The sequence below is a fragment of the Coenobita brevimanus genome, chromosome 58, assembly GCF_032717465.1.
Source record: "Coenobita brevimanus isolate Jiangsu-jjx chromosome 58, ASM3271746v2, whole genome shotgun sequence".
Classification (NCBI taxonomy): domain Eukaryota; kingdom Metazoa; phylum Arthropoda; class Malacostraca; order Decapoda; family Coenobitidae; genus Coenobita; species Coenobita brevimanus.
In genome coordinates this window covers 18,284,435-18,294,043 of record NC_137011.1, presented here as the reverse complement: position 1 = coordinate 18,294,043, position 9,609 = coordinate 18,284,435, and the positions used below count along the sequence as shown (strand labels likewise).

Below are 9,609 nucleotides of genomic sequence, written 5' to 3'. Positions count from 1 at the left end.
TGGACATGTGGAGAGGATAGAGAGTGAGAGACTGACAAGGAGAATGTGTGTGAGTGAGGTGGAGGGGGGGAGAGGGAGGGGGAGGCAAGGATGAGATGGAGGGATGAAATGGAGAGGTATATGAGAGAGGGGGGTGTGAGCTGGGAGCAGGACAATGAAATGGCGGTGGACAGGGCGACATGAAGGCGATCTGTTTGTGGCCACCCCTTACGGGATTAAGGCGTCTGGTAATAGATAGATAGATAGGTATATTTCGTTTGTTCTCCAAATATTTTTGAACGAAAATCAAATGATAATCACCTGTGATGTATGAAGAACTTAAATTATTTTCCATGAGAACGTAGGTCTATAAGAAAACTCGAATCTCGACGTCACTGTCGTCTTATTTTACTGAATCATATTCTATGATTTATACCGTGGAAATACAGCTCTATACATGGAAAGACAGTTTATCCTGCACTGTGTTTTAATATTCTGCAGGTCCCGTTCTTTTACACAATGTGTTTTCGAATATTCATTTGCATGAAAATTGATAGGTAGTTCTTGCTTAGTAAACACAGATCATCAGAGGTGTTAGTCTCGTAAGGCCTAAAGAGTCTCTTAATCCGTTTATAATAAGCAAGTGTATGTAACAGTGTTAGCGTTCAATACTCTTGCTTAGTTCAACAACAGACATCTCTCTCTCTCTCTCTCTCTCTCACATTTGTTGTATTTGTACCAATATTGTTACCATATAAAAATTTTTATCCATCCATCCATCATCCAATCCTACATTGCCCCATGAGGAGCGTAGGAGCCCGGGGCTAGGCAGTTGGCCCTGACATTTAAGATGAAAATGACCAGCCTCACTCATCCCTGAGTGGCATTACATGAGCAATCAACCCCAACCATCCCTTGAATATAAACCTTCACCGGCTCAATCCGATTGGAGCGCAATAATTACCCCTTAAACCACCAGGCGCCAAAATTTGGTTATATGGTTACCACTCAGCGTAGTAAATGGTTTCCTGGTACACAAGAAACCATTTGACTTGTCACTCAGTGTACAGTCACCCACAGGCTGAAGGAAGTGGAAAGAATGAAGGAGAGAAAGACAGAAGAGGGAGCGTATAGTCACCCGTAGGCAGATGGACTTAACTGAAAGAATTTTTTTCATGGGAGTTCTTAAGCGTTCCATATATTGTTAACCAAATTCCCCTGTTGTAAATCTGTATCAAGGAGTCTGAGAAGAAAGTAGATAAGTCTGACATGTACATTTCAAAAGCTGGTAAAACAAAGGCTAGAAACCAGTGTCTCATTGCCTTTAAGAAGTGTAAGAAGTGAACACTAAATATTTCAATATCTTCGGTTAAATTGTACCATAATCCTCTGATAATTTACTTATCGATACAAGTATACACTTACAAATATATGCACAGAATTTTATGACAGATTTTCATTCTCCGCAGATTTCCCATGCCAAAATTCGTTTTAATGGCATAAAGCATGCCACACTAGCTTCTGTGTTAGGGTCAGAATTTCACTTGAAAGTATGACTACCTATGTGCACTGTAAATATTTTATACCTTGTAGATCGAAACTTCTAATGTTCATTACTGTATAACAGTTTCTCTAAATGAATTTCATGAGTTTTCCATTGCCGTTTTCAAAGAAGACTTACTACCAATAAGCCTTAAGAAGTAATACAATATAGCAAAGAAGGATAAATGGGCCAGCAGATTCTTCCATGTCTCCAGTGGAACAAGAAAGGAGAAAGAGTTGCTGATTCATTTTGTACCACTAAGTCCTGCTATGACGTGATAGAATATGATGCTAATTACTAGAGTTTTTTCTTTAAAAATCTTCAAAATTTTGATTTGCCCACTACGAAAAAAAGCTATTGTTGCATCGAAATGATTGGTGTTTGACGCTGGACTGAAACAGGTATACCCTATGAGATTGTGGCTCTGACTGTGTATGGCTTATAGTGTCCAGCGATTAATATGTAGTGCGCTAAAAGAAAGAGGTTTAAGGCAAGAAAACTGGTGAGAGTAGTTTGTCTGTAGAAAATATGTAATGAGTGGGAACTTTCTGCGCTAGCACGCAACACAAAGAAGATATGAATAATAATCGGGAAGCTTTGCGTTAATTCCAACTCCTGCATCTAACAGTAAATTAAAACAGAATAGAACATACTGATCGAGGGACCATAAAATTTTACCCATTTTTCCTTCATCAGTTTGGTGTATATAAGAATGATGTACAGTACTTACTTCCACGTAGCCGGTAGACCGAATAAAGTGCAAAAAGCCGATGCTGTTCTGGTCACTGATACGTTATACAGAGTCATCGCAGAAGAACGATGTAAAGTCAAAGTAAAGGCAGATACAACTCGTGACGGTCTGACTGGTGGCAGCTCTTGCATTTTCTGGTTAACCAGTGAAGATGGTGTGTGTTGCAATATTTATAGTCTCAGTTTCAAGGCCAAAATAGCAACAGATACATAATGATCTAAGTGATGAATTTTTTTACGTTTTCAGATCAACTGCACTGTGGTGTTGGCTGCACTATTCACTGACAATCAACACAGAGTCTGCTTAGGGGGACGATATGAGATCAAAGTTTCCTGCATTTCTGGTGGCTTGTTGCTGCCATCTGTTCTTCACGCCTCGTTAGTACACCTATTATTGTTTAGTGTCCCTTGCTACTGATGATCTTTGACTATCTACGGTTTCTTTGTTATTAGTGAAATCATTAGAACTTGACCAGAATATAATGCAGAAACTCTGCCATCGCAGTGCATAAGTAATAGAGTGTAAATTGATATTATTTTGGTTATCATGCACATGTTATACGAAATGCGCTTATCAGGTAGCTATATTTCAAGTAACCAATATTTTGACTGATGTGATTCATGAATAGCAGATATCTGTACGTTTTATACATTTAATTTCTCCTTGGGTTATCTATACGTTTCTAGATCATCGTCTTATTGATAATTATGTGAAATGTACTAGTACTTCTTAGGACCTGATAACATTTTCGTAGTCAACAATACGTCACACTGATTTGTATTTGCATGGTAATGTACCGCAACTCCTTCTCTGATGAAACACTGCCTTGCCATGGAGAAGCGTATGCATCCCTGTGATCAGTGAAGTTATAGTAGACAGGTGCAGCCATAACAGCCAGGTTAACCGTGAGGCCTCAGACCGATAATACCCCTCAGTAATTGCCTGAGCCTGCTTTCTGAGGTAACGGCTCAAACCTCCACTTTAAACCACTATGAGTAGCTCTATCAAGCCATGGTGTGATACAAATAGTCTCAGGCTTGATGGACTTATTACCTAATGACCTTCGTACCCCGTGACTTTAACCTTTGTACCCAGTGTCCTTTGACTTTTGTACTCAGTAACCTTTCATCGTTGTAGCCAATGACCAATGACCTTTGTACCTAATGACGTTTGACCTTCGTACAATTACCATCAACGGCTGAAACATACCTAATGATCCAGTTACCCCTAACCCCATTCATGTACATCAGTAACCCCCCCCTTACCCCCACCCCCGTCTTACCTGGAAGTGAACTCTTGTAACTTATGAAAACAGGCAGGAATATGTTGAATGAGCAGGTGAGTAGATCTCTGAAATCGGAATACAGGGTCAATATCCTGTGCAAGATTCTGTATCACTTTTATTAAATGAAAAATAATTGTAAGGTATCCTGATGACGTTAACCTCTCCAATATAAAGTTAAAACTACACTTACCTATTTATCTCCCACCACAAAACCAAAATCTTTAAAAACTACCCACACCTCTTAAGGTTAAAACTACATTAATCAAATTAACTTTCCCCTTCATCCAATGAAAGAATTTACACAATGGTAAGACTCTGCGAGTCCAAAGACATGTGAGTATCTGTCCATCTATAGTTTTTTGTGTGGCATCGCTGCTTCTAATAAGAACCTCCGCCATCGCACCCAGGTCATACCTGCACATCTGCATGCACTCCAAGAAGTCATCAGGGGTGCTAAGACTGCCTTCCTATTGTTGGAACACTGAAGGCTGGTCATCTGACTGGGTTGATTGATGAGTCAACCCCATCAAGTCTATCACCTCTTCTTTCCGATTGTTTGTGAAGGGCAAGGGATCGTGTGTCTTGAGGGTTGTTGTTACTGTTGTTTTTGATGTTGTTGTGGGGGTTCTGTTGTGGGAAAGCTTGAACACTCATTTATTGTGGAGACTGGTGTGTGACCAGGCCTCCCAGTTGTCTGAATTCACGAACTATAATCATGTTTCTAACTGCAGTTAATCATCAGTTTTCCCCAACTCCTCTCCCCTATCCTCTTTCCGAGGGTTATGATGGTAGGGACCTGGATGTGGTTGTTGTTGGGAGTTTGGTATTTGGGCGAGTAGTGGTGGCGGTGGTGGTGGTAGCAGTCACAGACTCCCTCTGAGGTACTGAGCTAGGTGCTGGGGGGTTGGAACCACTGAGGTCGGGATGGTACTGAAAGCAATGGTGGTGGGTGTTGGTGTCAGTGTTGTTATTGTGATTCAGGGCTCTGGCCACCCTGTGTTTACAACAGCGGTAGTTCCCGTGATTATCTTATCTGCCAGCTTAGACAAATTGTCCAGGACCACTGCATCTGGATCTGGTTCCAGAGATATTCCCAGGCTAGAATGTAAAAATTTTGAACATGAACCACCTGCCGGAAAAGATAAAAGTGTTATGTAACCCTACAGTAAATAACGTTTTAATTAAAAAATAAAAAATAAACGGTTCCTATTAGTGATGAATGTACTAGGAAATCATGACATGTGTTTGAGAAAAAAATCAAAGGACTAATTATCCAAGTAGTTAATAATTTTTATCCTAAAAAAAAAAAAAAGTGAGTACAAAATAAAACACACTAGCACAAAAAAAAGAGGTGGCACTTGCATGAGTCCATTCTGGAATCTCATCAGCCACAGACTGTGACCCTCCCATACCAGGGTTCACTAGAAGATATAATGAGGATTTACATAGTTTGTTTTCCAGCACAAACATAAGATTTCTCTTTCGCTAATGAGTTTTTATATCTTATGCAATTTCTCCTGTAGGTTTTTAAAAGCATTTTAATTTTGCAAGTGATTTTACACATACATCTCTCTCCCAACACACACACACAAGTAGGCAATTGTTACTCTTTCACTAGCAAGTTATAATTCATGAGATTCGTGACTCTTATGCTCAGATAACATTTCTCCCAAAACACACGTTATTTTCTATTTCACTTGCGAGGAATTATCACTTTATGTGTAGATAATAATAATACATTTATCTGAACTGAAGTTTAGGATGCCTGGACAAACATGCTGTACTGTTCTGTACTGCTGCGGGCTTGTTCTTGAGGTGTCTGGCGTGCATCGGTGTCATTGCTTTGCTTTTATTGCGGTTCATTTGGTCTGTGGGTGATGGGAAGGGTGGAAAGTAGGGAAAGTAGTGTGTTAGGGTGTGGGTGATGAGGAGAGGCGAGGGTTGGGGAAGTAGCTTTGTGCGGTGCGAGTGTAAGTTTGTGTGAGTACAAAGGAAATTTGTGTTCTCCAGATACCATCTGGAGAGTAACCTCCACAGAACCTCTAGCAATATAAGTGCTCTCGCTCACGTAATGTAGGGTTTGGGCAAAGAGTTTTGTAACAATATGAAGGACTTAAATGGATATTTGCTGGGCTGACTATCCTTCTATTGTTATGACTAAAGTTTTTAAGTGATCAGTTTGTAATAAAGTCGCAAACAAAATAATTTAGACCATTGAAAGAAATATCACGTGACATATATTGCATATGCTCCACACAGCTATAAGTCCTCATACTGCAATCATTTTGTATTATAGGCCAGACAAAAGCTTCATTGTCATTTACAAATGATCTAAAAGAAAAGAGTATAAGCTAGAGGCAGCAACTCATAAGAGTCAAAGACATAAATTTTCTTGACTTTCTATCTACATAGAAAACTATCACGCATGTTGGGGAGGGTGTCAGTGATGAATAGCAGTGGTTTGTTAGCGACAGTTAAACTCCATTCGACCAACCTCGTTTGCACAAAATACCCTCAAAACTTTCCTTACCACCCTATGCGTATCCCAGACCGCCTTGAAGAGAGCTCCAACATACTCGACCTCTTCCTTACAACTAATCCTTCTGCTTACACTGTTATTTTTTTCTCTCCGTTGGGCTCCTCCGATCACAACCTTATCACCTTAACCTGTCCTATCGCTCCGGTAAGCCCTGCAGACCCTCCAAAGAAACGTCGTCTGTGGCACTTTGAAGCTGCAGATTGGGAGGCCCTCAGGCAGTACTTCTTTGATTTTCCCTGGAATGATTATTAATTCCATGGCCGGGAGCCATCTGAGTGTGTCTTACGCATTACAAAGGTTATTCTTTCGGGAATGAAAGCATACATTCCTTTCTCGTACCCATTGTCTAACACAAGAAAGCCTTGGTTTAATCACGCTTGTTCTAATGCTGTCCGCAACAAGGAGAGGGCCTACAAAAGGTACCGGAGCCAACCCACCCCTGAATCACATCATCTTTACGTTTCTGCCCAGAATCGTGCTAAGTCTGTTCTTCGCTCTGCTAAAATAATTTCATCCGTACTAAATGCTCTCAACTCTCTAACTCGAATTCTTCCCGCTCCTTCTGGCACCTTGCCAAAAACCCTTCTAATAACTTTACCTCATCATCCTTCCCTCCTCTTTTCTACTCTGATGGTTCTGTAGCTATTTCTTCTACTGATAAAGCAGATCTCTTCGCTCAGACTATCTCCTCCAATTCCACCTTAGACGATTCTGGAGCTGTTCCTCCATCACTTCCCCCCTCTGACTTCCTCATGGCTAACATTAAAATTTCTTCAGCTGATGTATTTTCTGCCATCACTGGCCTCAGTACTAACAAGGCATATGTGCCTGATGAAGTCCCTCCTGTTGTTCTCAAGAACTGTGCTTCTGTGCTTGCACCCTGCCTAGGTAAACTCTTTCGCCTTTGTGTGTCAACTTGTACCTTTCTTTCTTGCTGGAGGTTTGCTGTCATTCAGCCATTCCCAAAGAAGAGTGAACATTTCCAACTCTCTAACTATCGTCCAATTGCTTTAACATCCTGTATTTCAAAAGTTTTCGAATCAATTCTTAATAGAAAGATTTTAAGGCATTTTTCCTATCACAACCTTCTTTCTGATCGTCAGTAGGGTTCCATCAGGGACTCTCTACTGGTTATCTTCTCACCTACCTTTCAGACTCCTGATCATCCTCCTTTCGGGCCTTTGGCGAAAGCTTTGCCATTGCACTTGACATCTCAAAGGCTTTCGATCGAGTATGGCATACATCATTAATTTCCAAACTGCTGTCTTACGGTTTCTGTCCTTCTATCAGTGCCTTCATTGCTAGCTTCCTTTCTGGTCGTTCTATAGCTGCTGTTGTAGACGGCCATCGTTCTTCTCCTAGATCTGTCAACAGTGGTGTTCCTCAGTGCTCTGTCCTATCACCAACTCTCTTCCTTTTATTCATCAATGACCTTCTAAGCTGTACATCTAACCCTATCGACTCATACGCTGATGACTCCACCATTCACCTTTCCATTTGGTTCCCGCAACGCCCATCTCAGCAGTTACTTCAACAAACAAGGGATGAGGCTATGGCACACCTAATGTTTGACTTGGCTCATATCTCTGACTGGAGTAAAAATAATCTGGTTGTTTTTAATGCACCTAAGATTCAGTTCTTACACCTATCAACCAGACAAAATCTTCCACAGGTATACCTGCTAATGTTTAATAATATTCAGCTTAATCCTGCTTCATCCTTGAACATGCTTGGGGTTTCATATACTCGGGACTTATCTTGGAAAGACCATATTACATCTTTTGTAAAATCTGCTCCAAGAGATTAGGTGTGCTAAGCCGACTCTGTTCCTTCTTTACCGCTGCATAATTGTTGACTCTATACAGGGTTTTTTTCAGCCCCTGTGTGGAGTACAACTCTCATGTGTGGGGAGGCTCCCGACATACAGGTCTTCTCAATAGGGTGGAGTCAAAGGCTTTTCGTCTCATTGACTCTCCTCCTCTTACTGACTCCCTTCAAGCTCTGTCTCTTCGCCGCGCTGTTGCATCATTATCTCTTTTCTATCGTTACTTTGGTGGTCACTGTTCCTCTGAACTGTCTGCATGCATTCCTTCACCTCTACGACGGGCGTGTAGCACCAGTCTAGCACAGACTCTCATCCCTTTTCTGTCCAGCTCTCTAATGCAAGAGTTAACCATCACTCCCAGTCCTTTATTTATGCAACAAGTCAACTCTGGAACTGTCTCCCTCTGTCTGTATTTCCTGCTGCCTATGATCTCCAGTCTTTCAAACGCAGTGTCCAGGCATCTCGAAATGATCGAATCTTGAATTTGGCTCTCTCTTGTATTTTGTTTTTCTCCTGGAGGGAACTGTTATTGCAGGCTCATGGCCTTTGGTTCCTTCTTCCTCGCATTAAAAAAAAAAAAAAAAAAATAGTCTCTTTCAAAAGGCTCATAATATCATGCAAATTCATATTTTTTAAGCCCTTACATCTACCTGAACATGTGTTGCATACTTCACTCTTATTGCTTCCTGTATTTACCTCGTGTATTTCCCCAGCTGCAAGAATAATGTTATTGTAGTCAAGCTGAGAAGAACTTATTTCTATTCTTAAGTTTGTGTCTTTCTGTAAGGGCACAATGTGTTGAAGCTGCTTGGGTACAAACGAGAATGCACACACTGTACTCCCCTTTGTATAATCTTCAGCAGTCATTTTCGAGTCTCCAACTTCGTAATGTCGTGTAGTACAAGAGTGTGACTTTACGTGGAAACTATTGTTTCTTGTGGACTGCAGTTCAGGTCATCTGAATGCCGATATTAGAGAGGCTAAGGTGCTGGAATTGAAGAGGGTTCTGCTTCCATTTCGTATGAAATGACTGTAGATCTACTGTATAATCACCATACAGATCTTCTCGGGTAAAATTCCCACTCGAATCATTTTCCATCACAATATATATACAACGTTGAGTACACCGCTTCCCGTCCGATCAGCGAAGTTAAGCAACGTTGGGTCTGGTTAGTACTTGGATGGGTGACTGTCTGGGAACACCAGATGCTGTTGGCATCCCTACGTGTCAAGTGGGGTTGGTGGAGGATTAGTGCCCCTCCCTGTAAAACAGTTAACTCTAAGCCCTTGGCCACCCCGTTTGGGATACATGGCGTCTGGCAATGAATGAATGAATATATATATATATATATATATTAAAGATCTTCTTGTTGAAGAGGATATCTAAAACACCACTGGCCAGAAAAAGGTTTTGTCTGAGGCCAGGAGTGTTAAACTGTGGGATTTAATCACTTCTTCCAAAACTTGGCCACATTTATGTGACAGTGAAATGTGCTTTCAGTGTTAGGTGAGTACAAGGAAAATTTCTGTCCTGCTAAATCCAGCCATAGAGCCATAGTGAGGTCACTGGGTAATGGCTTTTGCAGCACATCAATGAGCAAAGAGAAAATTACATGTAAGTCTTTTTCCTTAATCTGGTTAGGAATTATTTCTCTCGAGGGGCAACATCAACAAAATAATTTTCCTG

At 41.0% G+C, this 9,609-nt stretch overlaps 1 pseudogene; it reads left to right on the top strand.

The window, feature by feature from the left end:
• Positions 1–9,021: 9,021 nt before the first annotated feature.
• LOC145402780 (5S ribosomal RNA) lies at positions 9,022–9,140 on the top strand (annotated as a pseudogene).
• The last annotated feature ends 469 nt before the right edge of the window (positions 9,141–9,609 follow it).